The following is a 14,929-nucleotide window of genomic DNA, read 5'->3' on the forward strand; positions in this document are numbered from 1 at the left end:
CTTCAAGAACTTTTAGTACACATGAACTTGAAGCTCTGAAGAATGGTCTATCTTTTGTCCCGGTGACCAAATATAAATATTTTGATTGGATTAAAGATATTAATTTATTCTGTCGCCAGTTGAAGTGGCATAGATTTTTTCGTTTGAATGACAGATGTCAATGTCTTGATATGGGAATTACTGAGGAGGATCTACCTGGTGTTTGGGTTTTGCAGAGACTATTGTCTGAGGGTGAGAGAACCCCAGGAATGGGACCCTTCACTGACCTCAAACCCCAAAGTACGGCAATGCCCCTAATGTCCGACACCACGAGCGTTGATATATTACTGGAGTTAGTCACAAACGATTTGGAATCTATAACTGAAAACGGCCCTCTTAGACATAATTTGAAGCAGGAGGAGATGCATGCCCTACTTGATCTGGAGAAAGACGACCAGATTATCATAAAACCCTCAGATAAGGGTGGGAATCTGGTCATTATGGACCACGAACCCTACAGAAAAATGTCTCTTGACCTTCTACTATGTGCAGAGAACTATGACATTTTATCACAAGACCCATCAGAGAATTATTTATCTGAATTAAGGGTCATGTTATCCTAAGCAAGGGATAATGGGCTCATCAGTGCCTCTGAATTCAAATTTCTATGTCCTGATACCCCGATTATTGCAACATTCTACTGTCTCCCCAAGGTCCATAAAGGGACCAAACCATTAAGGGGGAGACCTATTGTCTCAAGATACACTCCCTAACACAGGGTATTAGTCTGTATGTGGATAAGATCTTATAAGGATTTGTGACGTCATTACCATCATATGTGAGAGATACGATGGACTTTCTCAGAAGGATTGAGAATGTCCCTGTTGACCAGCACACCTGTCTGGTCAGCATTGACATTGAATCCTTGTACAGCTTGATCCCTCATGATAAGGGAATCTTGGCTGCAGAATTTTTTCTACAATCAAGAGGTAATCAGTTTGGTCCACATAATGCTTTTGTCATCTCTCTGTTCCAGTTCATACTCACCCATCATTTTTTCTGCATGAATGTCTTTTCTTCCACCAACTCAGGGGCACAGCAATGGGGAGCCCCTGTTCCCCCACATATGCGAACTTGCTCCTGGGTTGGTGGGAGGACACAGTGGTGTTCCTCCCGGAAGAAACGACCTGGTCATCATGCATCCAATTATGGATGTGTTACATAGATGACATTTTTATTTTATGGGGAGGTGATGTTGAGGATTTTCATAAGTTTATCCACACCTTAAATGATAATCAAATAGGGTTGTTTTTTACCTCCGCAATAAAACCACAGGAACTTTCTTTGCTGGACGTGAAGGTATACAAGAACCAGGAGGGAGGCCTTTCTACAACCATGTATCGCAAATCTACAGCCACCAACTTTCTATTGCATTGATCGAACTATCATCTGACCCCATTGAAGAGAGGGATACCTAAGGGGAAATATCTGCAGTGACGCAGGAATTGCTAGTCTGGCTCAGAGTTTATGCATAAATCTGAACAACTCCGTCAGTGGTTTGTGGACAGAGGTTATCCTATGGACACTTTGAGCCCGGCATTTTCCTTTGCTAAGGAAGCCAACCGTGAGTCTTTGCTTTCCCCTAAAAATTAGAAAATATCAGATGGACTCACATGGATCATTGGGACCTATGATGATAGATCATCACAAGTGTATAAAATTTTGGCCAAACATTGGAGGGTATTGAAAGTGGACCCCTTACTTGATAGTGTTATTTCAGACAGACCCCTTATTTCTTACCAAAAGGGCCATAGTCTAAAAGATAGACTGGTACACAGCCATTACACTCGGCCGAAGCTAGCAAGTACCTGGCTACCATCTAGACCCAAGGGTACTTTCCCTTGTGGATCTTGTATAGCCTGCTCTCATGTTCCCAAACGGAATGGGGTCAAGAGTTCAAGTATAGGTGAAACTTTTTATTCATGGGAGTTTGCTAATTGTATATCAATGGGGCTTTTCTATGTGTGTCAATGCACTCGTCATGAGAGAGTTAAGAAGAAGAATCGGTGAACACTTAGGCGATATTCGCCACAATAGGAATACCTTGATCGCTAAACATGTACATGAATGCAATGGAGGGGATGGTTCGAATTTACATTTTTTTGTTTTGGAAGTTGTAAACCCTTCCCCACGGAAGGGTAACTATGAAAGGATCCTATTGCAGAAAGAACTGCAATGGATCTATAGGATCAGATCGCAAGCCCCCCATGGCTTCAATGAGGCAGTAGTTTTTAATTGCTTCATGTAATGCTTTTGGTCTCATGATATTCTGTTTATATCTTTGAGTGCATTCTCTCTGCATTATGCATTACCCTATCTAACTAATAATCTAACCCTGTACTATCAGCACATAGATGTGCAATTACTGTGTCGTATCTACAGTGGATTTCATCTTTAATATGATTCCACCATATCTATCGTCTATATGATTTACCTATATGACCCTCCCTATATGACCCATTCCCCTCCCTCCCCCCCTTTTTCTTTGCAGAGCTGCTATATGAAGTAGGGCATCTATCTATCTATGTGATAATAGCTGTATATATATGTATAGAATGCCAGTTTATGTGATTATCAATATCAAGATGGAGTAATAGGTCCCTTCTTTAGATCTGTCAGTAGATAGTTATATATATATATATCCAGTGACGTTTTTTTGATTAATACCAGTATGAAAAGAGCGCAATATGTCACTCTTCTGTCCTCGCGTATGGCATAGGAGGGGAGAGATCACGTCACTTCCAGTTGCCATGGATGCAAGGTCGCTACTGCTTTCTCTTGCATCGGAGGTAGGGTGTTGCATCATTTCCGGGGGCTGGAACGCACCATTGGCATGATGCGCTCCAGGACTATCCTATTACGGAGTGGGGGCGGAGTTATGTATTGACAAGCCAGAACTCTGAGGCGGTTAAAAGGATGTTTGAAGCAGAAAGGAACCGCCGCCACTCGGAATTGGATCTCTGCACATGGGAACGCCAAGGGTATGAGCCCTATCATGTAATCTATCTCTCTCCTGATGATCCGTGATTGAAAAAACACATTGGGAGTTTTTTTTTTTTGCATCAATGACATCACATTATATAAGTATACGTTCTTAATTTTACAAATCCAATGCTGCTTAAATATCTCTGGGATGTAGGTATGTGTTGATGTATCTTTAAAGGGGTACTACGGTGAAAACCTTTTTTCTTTTAAATCAACTGGTGGCAGAAAGTTAAACATATTTGTAAATTACTTCTATTAAAAAATCTTAATCCTTCTTAATGCTACAGAGAAAATTCCTTTCTTTTTGGAACACTGATGACATCACGAGCACAGTGCTCTCTGCTGACATCTCTGTCCATTTTAGCAACCATGCATAGAAGATGCATAGAAGATGTATGCTAAGGGCAGCATGGTGGCTCAGTGGTTATTTTTTTTCTTCAGCATGTGGCTGAGATTTTTAATACTTCATCCAGTTTGTGACTGCTGTAAATGTACTATGTAGATTTTTAAAGGAGGGGAATATATCGAAATGTTCCATTTTTTTTTTTTATCTCTAACTGCATTAAAACCGCATTAATGCGCTGCTGAATGGATCAGACCTGTTGGCAGCCTCCAATCCATCAGTTTCCCATTGAATCTTGTATTGAAATAACTGTTTGTCTAATAAATAAAACAAGTGTTCTCTGTTGTCACGGCACTTTGTTGTATACCCACATTTTATTTCCAGATATCTCACCTGGAGGTACGGAGTAGTTCAGCACCGTCTACCTTCAAAGCATCAGATTAATCCCAGTACAGAAAGGCTTAATCCCAATCAATTAACCCCGTCCTCTTCAGATCACTGTTAAATCCGTTCCCTTTATTCTTGAGCCAGGGCAAACAAATGTGGCAATGTAGCATGAATTCTTAAAGAGAAGACATAAACCTGGATGATGAGAAAAAAATTTTTTTTGTCAATTCAAACTCTGTTAATCATAAGGCTGTTTTTCAAGGCATATATAGAAAAAAGAGAAAAAGTGGAGTCAGCTCACCATTCCAGTAGTAGATGTAAGTACAGGATAGAATTCAGTGGAAGCAGGGGGCGGAGCCTAGCCGCGGACTGGTATGGACGTCTGAGCCTGCAGCTCTCCCGTCCGACTGAGAGAAAGCACCTATAACTCCATCCATTTCTAGCCTGCGATGGTCAAATACGGCAAACAAGCCACTGCTGACCCTGGTGACTCACCCAGACCTGGAAGAGGACAGACAGAGATGGCCAAATTCTTTAAAAAGAAAGGAGGCCTCTCTCCCGCCAGGCAGCCCAAGATGGCGCCGGACGCGAGCAGCCAGAGAGACTCCATGGAGGAAGCGGAACAAGACACCGACAAAGAGGGAGCCTCTCCTGCGATGGTGACCCAGCAATTCTTAAAGTCCTTCATGAAGAAGGCCCTCGCCCAGGCAGTGAAGCCGGTCCTGGCGGAGCTAGCTGACATCAAGGCGGAAGTACTATCGATCGGCCACAGAACGGAGGCGCTGGAGACGGCCTGCTCCTCACTCACCTCGCACTCCTCGGCCCTTGCAGACCGCACGGAACAACTGGAGATGCACATCAACTCCGCATATGCCTTAATAGAAGACCAAGAGAATCGGAGTCGCAGGAAGAACATAAGATTTAAAGGTATCCCCGAGACCTGGGCTAACGAGGCACTCCGTAAAGTCGCGCTTGACATCTTTGCGACTCTCCTGGGGAGAGAGCGGGCAGACCACGTTGTGATAGAGAGGATCCACAGGGCCCTGCGACCGAAGCCAAGGCCAGCAGACCCACCAAGAGATGTCGGCTGTGGCCTCTTGTCCTACGTGGACACTGCGGCCATCCTCCAAGCTGCCAGGGTACAACACCCAGTGAAATACGAAGGTGAAGAGATTGCCCTTTACCAAGATATTGCTCCCTCAACCCTTGCAAAGCGGAGATTGCTAAAACCGCTCCTCGAGAGTTTGAGAGCCCGGGGCCTACAATATGCGTGGCTCTTTCCATTTGGGCTATCTATTAATCACAATGGCCGTAGACTCATAGTACGAACCCCGGCAGACCTACAGGGAATATGGGCCGTCCTGGACATTCCGCCTGTCGAGGTTCCCTCCTGGCTCTCGATCTCTGACCTGCGCCCTCTCCCAGACCTGCCGCGCCCTGAGGACTGGAAGGTGGTCTCCCGCACTAAAGCAGGAAAATTAAAGAAGACCCCGCAGAAGGAGACCCCTCCACCACGTTGAATCCTGCCGAGGGGTCTTGGTTTCTCTCTACCCCACAAGCCGACGCGAACCTCGAGAATCTCCGTTGGACGTGTCTCATGCGGCTGGTGCCGCTAAGGTTTGCTTACCTTGCCACCCCCCCTTCACCTGGGGAGGACTGTTTGCTGTTTCCCTGTTGGTTGAACTGGTTGCACCCCATTACCCACCGGAGCTCACCTGGGGAGCTTACCTTGCCACCCCCCCCCCTCACCTGGGGAGGACTGTTTGCTGTTTACCTGTTGGTTGAACTGGTTGCACCCCATTACCCACCGGAGCTGCCCCTATGCATATGACAGCACTTGCCTGGTTGCTTCAGCCATCACCCACACCCCCCCCCCTTTTCCTGTTCGGTGATCTCATGCAGGACATTCAGAAGATGGACAGAGACATTGAAACTTACCACCGATACGGATGCCTACTTGCCTCTCCTCCTGAGACCCCCCCCCCCACACCCACCCTCGACCACCATTTTCACTCCTCACCCTAGATGGGGCCTATTTCCACTTATGATGTATAAGTTTCTTGTATTTTTTTATTTATAAGTGTATATCTGGTGTGCCAAGTTCCTCTACTACCCCCCCCCCCCCCTCCCCAACTTTCTTTACCCACCAGATCTGAGATTCGAAATGTTAGCCTTCAGCCCCGGCGGCCGCAGACTTGTCCGCTGTCCGGTGGATCGGCTGATTAGGCTGAAATGCACGCAATGTCGCTTGATACCTCAGTTAATTGCTACCAGCTCTATTATCATATTGTCAAGTGTTGTGAAATATACATGCCCCCCCCCCTCCCCCCCCACCCTAGCTCCCACCACCCTCTCTCCCCCCCTAACCCCCCCCCTTTTTTTTTCCCTTTCTATCGCTACTTTTATAGCAGGATAGCTCTGTGCACCACACCAGATTCTTTGGTTGCCCCTGCACTCGAGCACCGAGTTGTTTGCCACTTACTTTCATATTGCTATACATCGCATTAGATACCCTTCCCCCCCCCTTTTCCTATCCCCTGTCACCCCCCCCCCCCTCCCTCTACACGACTTAACATTGGATGCTTGTTATACATGCTCGAACTGCAGGTTACCATCGAGCTCTCAGACGACACTCAGAGATTATTGGTATACTATTGCTTATTCCATGTACTGTATTAGGTTCGAGGTGTTTTCTACTGCTTTATGTCTGAACCACCCCCCCCTTTTTTCCCCGCCTTTCCCTACCTCCCCTATCTCTCCTTCCTCCTTCCCTCCGACCCTACCCTAATCTCCCCCCCCTCCCCCCCTCCCCCCTCTCTCCCCCAACCAGTCCCAATATCCCATTGTCCTACGGTGCAGCTTGACTACACCCCTCATAGACCCCTCCTCTGGAGCCCTATATTTCCCATTACCCCTTGATACCTGATTTTTACCTGAAACAACCTCCCATAGCCTTCTCCATCCAGGTTTATTATGGCCGTGGACTCGGCAATACAGTCTGACATACACTAGGGATCGGGTATCCCAGTTTTGAACAACGACCGTGTTTGACCACTAAGTGCCTTAAGGTGCACATCTCTCTAGTCTATCACAGACTAGGCGTACCTGTTGCCACCTCCTGAGATTAGGTAACTCACCGTATCTCAGTTACTTACTTCTCTTCGCCCCACTCACACGAGTGGGATCTTTCTCCTACTTTACTCCCTCTCCCCCCTTTTATCCTCCCCCCCCCCTTTTTTTTCTTTTCTTCACTACCCCCCCCTCCTTTCCCCCCCCCCTTTTCTGACCCTCTGCGGCTCCTCTCCCCCTCTCTACCCCTGACCCTTTGCCTGCTCCCCTTTGTTCACCACCCCCCCCACCCCAATCCCTCCTGTTGACGTGTAATGGTTGATATCACGCTAGTCTCCTATAATGTCAGAGGCTTGAATTCCCCTGAAAAACGACACCATGTTGTGGATCAGCTTAGAAGATTAAAGGCCTCCATAGCTTTTCTACAAGAGACCCACATTAGAAGGGATAAACCCCCCAAGCTCCCCACTAAATATTTTAACCAGTGGTTTCATTCCTGCCACGGGACCTCGGCGTCTAAAGGGGTGTCAATTGCGATTCACAAATCCCTGCCGGTCAAGGTGCTTCATCAGCATACAGACTCGGAGGGTAGATTCCTCTTTCTGCGTATCCAGATACACCAGTCTAAGTACACGCTGGCTAATATCTATGCCCCCAACCACGCTCAGGTCCCCTGGTTGATTCAAACCTTAGCTGACCTTAAACTGTACGCAGAGGGGCCAATCATCCTGGGGTCGGATCTTAATGTAGCTTTGAACCCCTGCTTGGACTCATCGTCTGGTGTGTCCCACATTTCACAGAGACTGCTAGCTAGACTGCTCACTAAACTGTCTGATTTATCCCTCTTAGATCCCTGGAGAACTCGGAACCCTTCCGTCAAAGATTTTTCGTATTACTCGGCTACGCACAGGACGTACCAAAGACTGGATTACCTGCTCATCCACACCTCTCTCCTGCCGACTGTGATGTCCACAGGTATTGAACCGATCACGATATCAGACCATGCCCCTATCTTCCTAACTATATCTCTCACTGACAGCACTCCTCCCACTTTCACCTGGAGACTGAACGAAAGGATCCTTGAGCACCCACTAGCTTTCCCTGACATTCTAAAACATTTGCAGATGTATTTTACTGAAAATGCAGGATCTGGACCTCCACCGCCGATGGTGTGGGAGGCCCACAAGGCCTACATACGAGGCATCCTCATCTCCTGGGGATCCAAACTAAACAAAGATTACAGGAAAAGGTTAGACAAATTATTACACGACATCTCCACTCTTGAGAGGGTTCATAAACGCTCCCAGCTAGAGGCCACTTTGACAGAACTCAGGGCGTTGAGGGAGGAGCTTACTAAACACCTGTATGAGCGCTCCTCTAAGGCATACCTGCACCACAGACATAAATTATACGCACACGGAGACAAAGGAGGCCGCCTAATGTCCACACTCATCAAAAAGGCTAGAACCAAGCAACACATACATGAAATAAAAGATAGGAATGGCTTAACACAAACATCCACTCCCCTCATTGCGAAGGCTTTCCACAGCTTTTATGAATCCCTGTATAACCTTCAACCCCCTCAGGGGGCAGACGTTGACCAGACCCTTTCGGAAGCTCGATCTCGCTTCCTGGCTGAATTGGACTTGCCCACTTTGCCCTCAGCAATGTCTTCTACCCTCTTAGACCCTGTTACCCCCGAAGAAGTTAGGAAGGTGATACTGTCTTTTCCCCCGGGAAGAAGCCCTGGACCCGATGGTCTGTCGTTAATATACTACAAGAAATTCATCGATACCTTACTCCCACATCTCACTGACACATGCAACTCACTCCTGGGAGGGGGATCTTGGCCAAAACAGTCGCAAGAGGCCCACATCACACTTATTGCTAAGGAGGGCAAAGACCCGAGCGATTGTGGTAGCTACAGACCCATATCGCTCCTCAACATAGACCTGAAGATATGGGCTAAATTACTTTCTATGCGCATTAAAAAGCTTCTCCCACACTTGATTGCACCAGACCAGTCCGGCTTTGTCCCGGGCCGCGAAGGTAGGTCTAACACTTTCAAGCTCTTGGCCTCCATACAACATGCTCATGACGAACATATACCTCTGGTCCTTCTCGGTGTAGATGCCGAGAAGGCTTTTGACAGAGTTAGCTGGTCGTTTATGAAGGATGTTCTCCAGAAATTTGGCTTCCCCCCACCCTTTATTGCTGCTATCTTTTCCCTGTACTCTAGCCCTTACGCCTCTCTAATGGTCAATGACACGTTATCCCTACCCTTTCACATCACCAACGGCACCAGGCAGGGGTGTCCCCTGTCCCCTACTTTGTTTATTTTAGTTATGGAATCCCTTCTTCAAAAAATAAGACAACATGAGGGGGTGAGGGGTGTACTTACACCTGATGGTGAACTAAAAACCCTAGCATTCGCAGATGACTTACTCTTCCTCCTCACCTGTCCAGAGAGGGGTCTCCCCTGCCTGGTCTCGCTATTTACAGAATTTGGTTGCATATCTAACTACAAAATCAATATAACTAAATCAGAACTCTTAAATATTTCTCTCCCAGCAGCAAGAGTCAAAGACCTCAAACTGCTCTCCCCGTTCCCGTGGGCGCCTTCCTCCCTGAAGTACTTAGGGGTTCGCGTTACTCCTACACTAGCTGAACTGTACAATGCTAACTTTAAACCTCTAGTGGAGGATATCCAAGCCCTATTGAAGGAATATGACTTTCCCCTCATCTCCTGGATAGGAAGGAGGAATGTCCTCCAGACTTATGTTGTTCCCAAAATAACATATAAACTCCAAATGCTTCCGATAGCCCTTCCCCCAGCCTTCTTCTCTGCGATCAGGAAGTTGCTCTCTTCATACTTATGGAAACACAAAACACCTAGATTAGCACACTCTCTCTTGTCCAAACCATCTGTTAAAGGGGGAATAGGGATTCCCGATATTTCAGCTATTTACAAAACAATACAGCTTAGAAGATGGATTCACTCCCAACCGCATCTCCGGACTTCCTCCGACTCACATCACTTTTCTGAGTGGGAGTGGGCCCGTTGGGTTTGTGGAGAAGACTTCATCAAAGCGCTATGGGTCACCAAACACAAACATCTCTCTCGGTCATCCTACTCCCACCTATTTCTTGGTCTTTCATCTGTTTGGCACTCTCTAGCTCCAGCTCTCTCCCCTCCTGTCTCTCCTATTCTCCCCGCTGGTCTGATACCGTTGATTGGAGGTTGTAACTACTCGACATATTCCACTCTATGGGAGAAATTAAATTCCTATACAGTCGAACAGGTCTTTGTGGACGGAAGGGTTCCGACAACAGCTGAATTTCGATCACTCCTACCCTCTTGCCGTCTCTCCTTCCTTCACCTAGAACACATGAAACACTGCTGTACGCTTTTCTTGCGAACAGTGGGAAGGCTTAGAGAGCCCACTGAATTCGAGAGATCTCTCACTGTTCAATCAGCGAGACTACACAAATTATCTTCTATCAGGAAACTACTAGCTGATACTTTGACGACCACTAAACCAACCTATCTCATCTCGTGGGAGAGAGAGCTAAACATTTCTCTCTCCACCGAGGAGACCGAATACATTCTCACTCATTCCCAAGGCTTCTCCAGATGTATTAGACTGAGAGAAATGCATTACAAATTGCTGTCTAGATGGCATAGGACTCCTGAGTTCTTACACCTTCATGGTCTCTCCTCCTCCGGGCTTTGCTGGAGATGTGAGAAACACACGGGCACCCACACCCACATATGGTGGACTTGCACCACCATAGCTGGGTATTGGCTGGAGATTGAGGGAGAAATTAATGCTATTTTGCATACCTCGCTTACACTTAACCCAGAGATGGTTATCCTAGGTAGACCATCCGATTTGTACCGTCCTCACAGAGACCTCTTGTTAACTCACCTGCTAGCGGCCGCAAAGTCCTTGATACCTTTAAAGTGGTTGAGTCCTACCCCACCTTCCCTGATCGAGTGGAAGGCTAAGGTCCATCAGATCTGTCAATTTGAGGAGATGTCCCATAGAGCGAACAGAACGCATGATAAATTTCTACGGATTTGGTCTCCGTGGCTATTACACCAGGTCAACCATTGACGTCGTCCTTATCCCCCCCCCCTCCCCCCCCCTCCCCTCCTATACTTTCCTCTTCCTTCCAAAGGATAGGGGATAAGATGTTAGATCGCCGCGGTCCCGCTGCTGGGGACCCCGGGGATGGCCGCTGCGGCACCCCGCTATCATTACTGCACAGAGCGAGTTCGCTCTGTGCATAATGGCGGGCGATACAGGGGCCTGAGCAGCGTGATGTCATGGCTCCGCCCCTCATGACATCATGGCCTATCCCCTTAATGCAAGTCTATGGCAGGGGGTGTGACGACCGCCACGCCCCCTCCCATAGACTTGTATTGACGGGGGTGGGCCGTGATGTCACGAGGGGCGGAGCCGTGACGTAACGATGTTCTGGCCCCTGTATTGCCCGTCATTAAGTGCAGAGCGATCTCGCTCTGCGCAGTAATGATAGCGGGGTCCCCAGCAGCGGGACCCCGGTGATCTGACATCTTATCCCCTATCCTTTGTATAAGGGATAAGATGTCTAGGGGCGGAATACCCCTTTAAGTAACTTGGTGTGAGAATTCACACCTGTATAGTAGAACAGGTGAGGAAGGAGAAGCAAAACAAAAAAATTATGGAAAAAGTCCAAAATCATATATAACATCACAGCAGTATCAATAGTATGATCTCCGTTTAAAAAAAGTTACATGAGATAATTTTTGTAATTGAGTCCTCGGGGGAATCTGGTATCCAGACGGAGGATCCAAAATGCCTCCCGCCTGAATACCAGCTGGACCTACCTGGTGATTTCATCAAAGGTTCTACAGGCAGCTCTAGTTATTGCATTACTGAAAGTTAATATAGGGAAGCATGTAGGCATCTGGGAGAAAGGGAGGCATAAAACTAGACATGCATGGTGGATTCCAAGCAGTAGACTATATTGGGGTAGCTGCAGTCTATGTGAGGGAAGCCTAAGTTTTTTTTTTGTTAGGCTGCATTCACAGCATGTTTTTGCAATACAGTTTCCGTATCAGGTTTTTGATGAAAAACGAAGTCCTCAAAACCCTACTAAACTGTATCAAAACGTGTGTACAAATTTTAACCCGTATACAGTTAAAATTGTATATGGTTTGAAAAATGATGTCCGATTGCATTTGTTTTTAAAGAAAAAAAAAGTATACGTTTTTAACTTTTCACTCCATTATAAATTAAATTTCACTTGTTTGATTGAAACTCCAAGAAAAAAAAACTTTCGCAGTGCACTGCACATGTGCAAAGTAAAAAAAAACATTTGGTGCAAACCGGATGGAACCGTACGCACATACGGTTCTCTATGGTTCCCATTGACTCCCATGTTAAAAAAAAAAAAAAAACGTATACAGTTTCAATATGGTTTTTCACCCAGACCAAAAACCATGGTAGGCTTCGGTTATGGGTACGGTTTTGGAAAAAAAAAGGGACAAAACGGATGCAACCGGATGTATCGTTTGGCATACAGTTTTTAGATTGAAAACGTATAAGGCAACTGTATTGCAAAAACCTGGTGTGAATGCATCCTTAGAGAGAGAGGGGCAATACATAGCAGTCCCTGTAAGATAGGGAGACCCAATAGCGTCAGTCTTCATGAGAGGGTCATGAGCAGTAGAGGTGTGAGAGAGGTGGGTCACAAGTTGCAGTTTCTGTGAGCAAAGGTGGCCATGAGCAGCAGTCTGTGTTGGAGAGGGGAGCCATGAGCTGCAGTATACCGTATATCCTCGAGTATAAGCCGACCCGTATATAAGCCGAGGCCCCTAATTTTAAGTTATTGACTTAACTATAAGCCTAGGGTGGGAAATACATTATCCCCCCATGTAATAATCCAGACCCCCATCATCATCCCCCCCCCTTCATCATCACCGCCTGTCAATCCCTTCTTCAGTGGCCTTCAACCTGCGGACCTCCAGATGTTGCAAAACTACAACTGGGCATGCTGGGTGTTGTAGTTTTGAAACCTCTGGAGGTCCGCAGGTTGAAGACCACTGCGGCCTTCGTCATCATGCAGCCCCCCCTTTTGTTTTGTACTCACCACCCCTCGGCGGGAAGTTAGGGTGAACTGGTCCGGGCCATCTATGCTTCAGGGACCGTCCGGTAGGGAGGATTAGTCGTTCGGGGCTGTCCATTTTCACCGGGGGGGCCTCTTCTCCGCGCTTCAGGCTCGGCCCAGGACTAGTGATGTTGCCTTAACGATGACGCACAGGGACGTTGCGCATGAATATAAGCCAAGGGGGGCGTTTAAGCCAAGTATAAGTAGAAGCCGAGGGGGGGGGGGGTTTCAGCACGAAAAATCGTGCTGAAAAACTCGGCTTATACTCGAGTATATACGGTAGGTGAGAGAGGGGGGGCTATCAGTGGCTGCAGTCTGTTTGAGAGGGGATCTATAAGCAGCAATCTGTTTGACAGGCTGGGGGCATGGGGAGACCATTATTTTGTACTTACACTTCTGATGTGATATTTATCAGCATGTTATTGGTGGTAATAGCAAGGTGGCAATATTAAAAGATGGCGATTGTGTTGCTATAGGGTGAGAATAGGTTTGAAAAGTAAGTGGCCAAAGATATCTTAGTATAGTGTGCAGTCTACAAAATAATCCATTATGTGTGTCTGGGCAGGATAGAAAAGAAAATTAAATAAAACTTCTTCATTTGTTTTTTGTACTGTTTTTCAAGTAAAAAAAAAAAAAAAACAGCTTTAAAAAAAAAAATATTATAATCTGTCACTTGTTGAAGGCCCATGAACAATGGGCTATAATGCCAAGACTACTGAGACAACATAGAATTTATTTATTCTAATGAAGTGAGTGACACCCACAGTGACAATCTTCGCATACATCAACAGTGAAATCCACATGTAAATGGTGCAGATTTATTTGTAGATTTTATGGTGTCCTCCACAAAAGTTTTATATGATATGTGAGCGTGATTTGGATCTGCATTTTTTGGAGTGCACATGTGAAGTTGCTAAGAGCCTGTGTAATCCAGCACAGCCCTGTACACACAGAATAAAGGCTCTGACACTCCCTCTGCTCACTGCACCATGGGCTCGCAGAGTTTGTCATTTCCTACAAGATCCTGCACAGGATGAACCTGGGGACATTAGGCTGATCTGAGCCTTTATTATCTTCCTTGTACATCCCAAATACAAGACCTGAACCCAGGTAAGAGACCTGTTTGCTTATCTAATTTATGCACTGAAAGATTCATACTGTGCTGCCCAGTATTCACAATGGATGCTGCCCTCATAGTGCAGTGTTCCTAGGTGGCAATAAATACTATCGTACCAAACTACATCTATTTACAGTATAAAACCTACTGAGGCAGCCATTGTTCTTATTATAGATGAGCGAACTTACAGTAAATTCGATTCATCACGAACTTCTCGGCTCGGCAGTTGATGTCTTTTCCTGCATAAATTAGTTCAGCTTTCAGGTGCTCCGGTGGGCTGGAAAAGGTGGATACAGTCCTAGGAGACTCTTTCCTAGGAATGTATCCAGCTTTTCCAGCCCACCGGAGCACCTGAAGGCTGAACTAATTTACGCAGGATAAGTCATCAACTGCCGAGCCGAGAAGCTCGTGACGAATCGAATTTACTGTAAGTTCGCTCATCTCTAGTTCTTATGTCTCAAAAAGACCTCAGGAGTAGTGACCTGGTTGCAGTAGTACTCCTTCCAATGCCCATTAATTAATAAACTCACATTGGTTAACAACTTGCCATTATTTTTGGCAAGATATATATATTTTTTAAGGGTACGTTCACATACATGTACCCTAAACATGGATTTAGGGATACAGAAAAACATTCTTAATTTTAAAGGGGTTATCCAGCATTAGAAAAAGTTAGAAGTTAGAAAGCATTAGAAAAAGAAAAAGTTAATTTCTTCAAAAAAACTGCACCACACATGTTTGCAGGTCGTGTGTGGTATGGCAGCTCCGTTACAATGAATTGAATGGAGCCAAGTTGTAATAACACACACAACCTTTGGACAGATGTGGTGCTG

At 46.1% G+C, this 14,929-nt stretch overlaps 1 protein-coding gene across 6 annotated transcripts in view; it reads left to right on the top strand.

Moving 5' to 3' along the window:
• The window catches only part of ANKAR (ankyrin and armadillo repeat containing), a 95,544-nt gene that overhangs the window by 35,167 nt on the left and 45,448 nt on the right, over positions 1-14,929 (top strand). Inside the window, exon 1 of one of the 6 annotated variants that reach the window (XM_056525595.1) lies at positions 14,007-14,089. The exons of the other annotated variants lie outside the window; for them this stretch is intronic. The gene's annotated coding sequence lies outside the window, so the exon portion shown is untranslated. Of the gene's footprint in view, positions 1-14,006; positions 14,090-14,929 lie in introns of those variants that run through there. 6 annotated transcript variants of the gene reach the window in all.

This window comes from Hyla sarda, chromosome 6 (genome assembly GCF_029499605.1).
Source record: "Hyla sarda isolate aHylSar1 chromosome 6, aHylSar1.hap1, whole genome shotgun sequence".
In the NCBI taxonomy this organism is placed as follows: Eukaryota; Metazoa; Chordata; class Amphibia; order Anura; family Hylidae; genus Hyla; species Hyla sarda.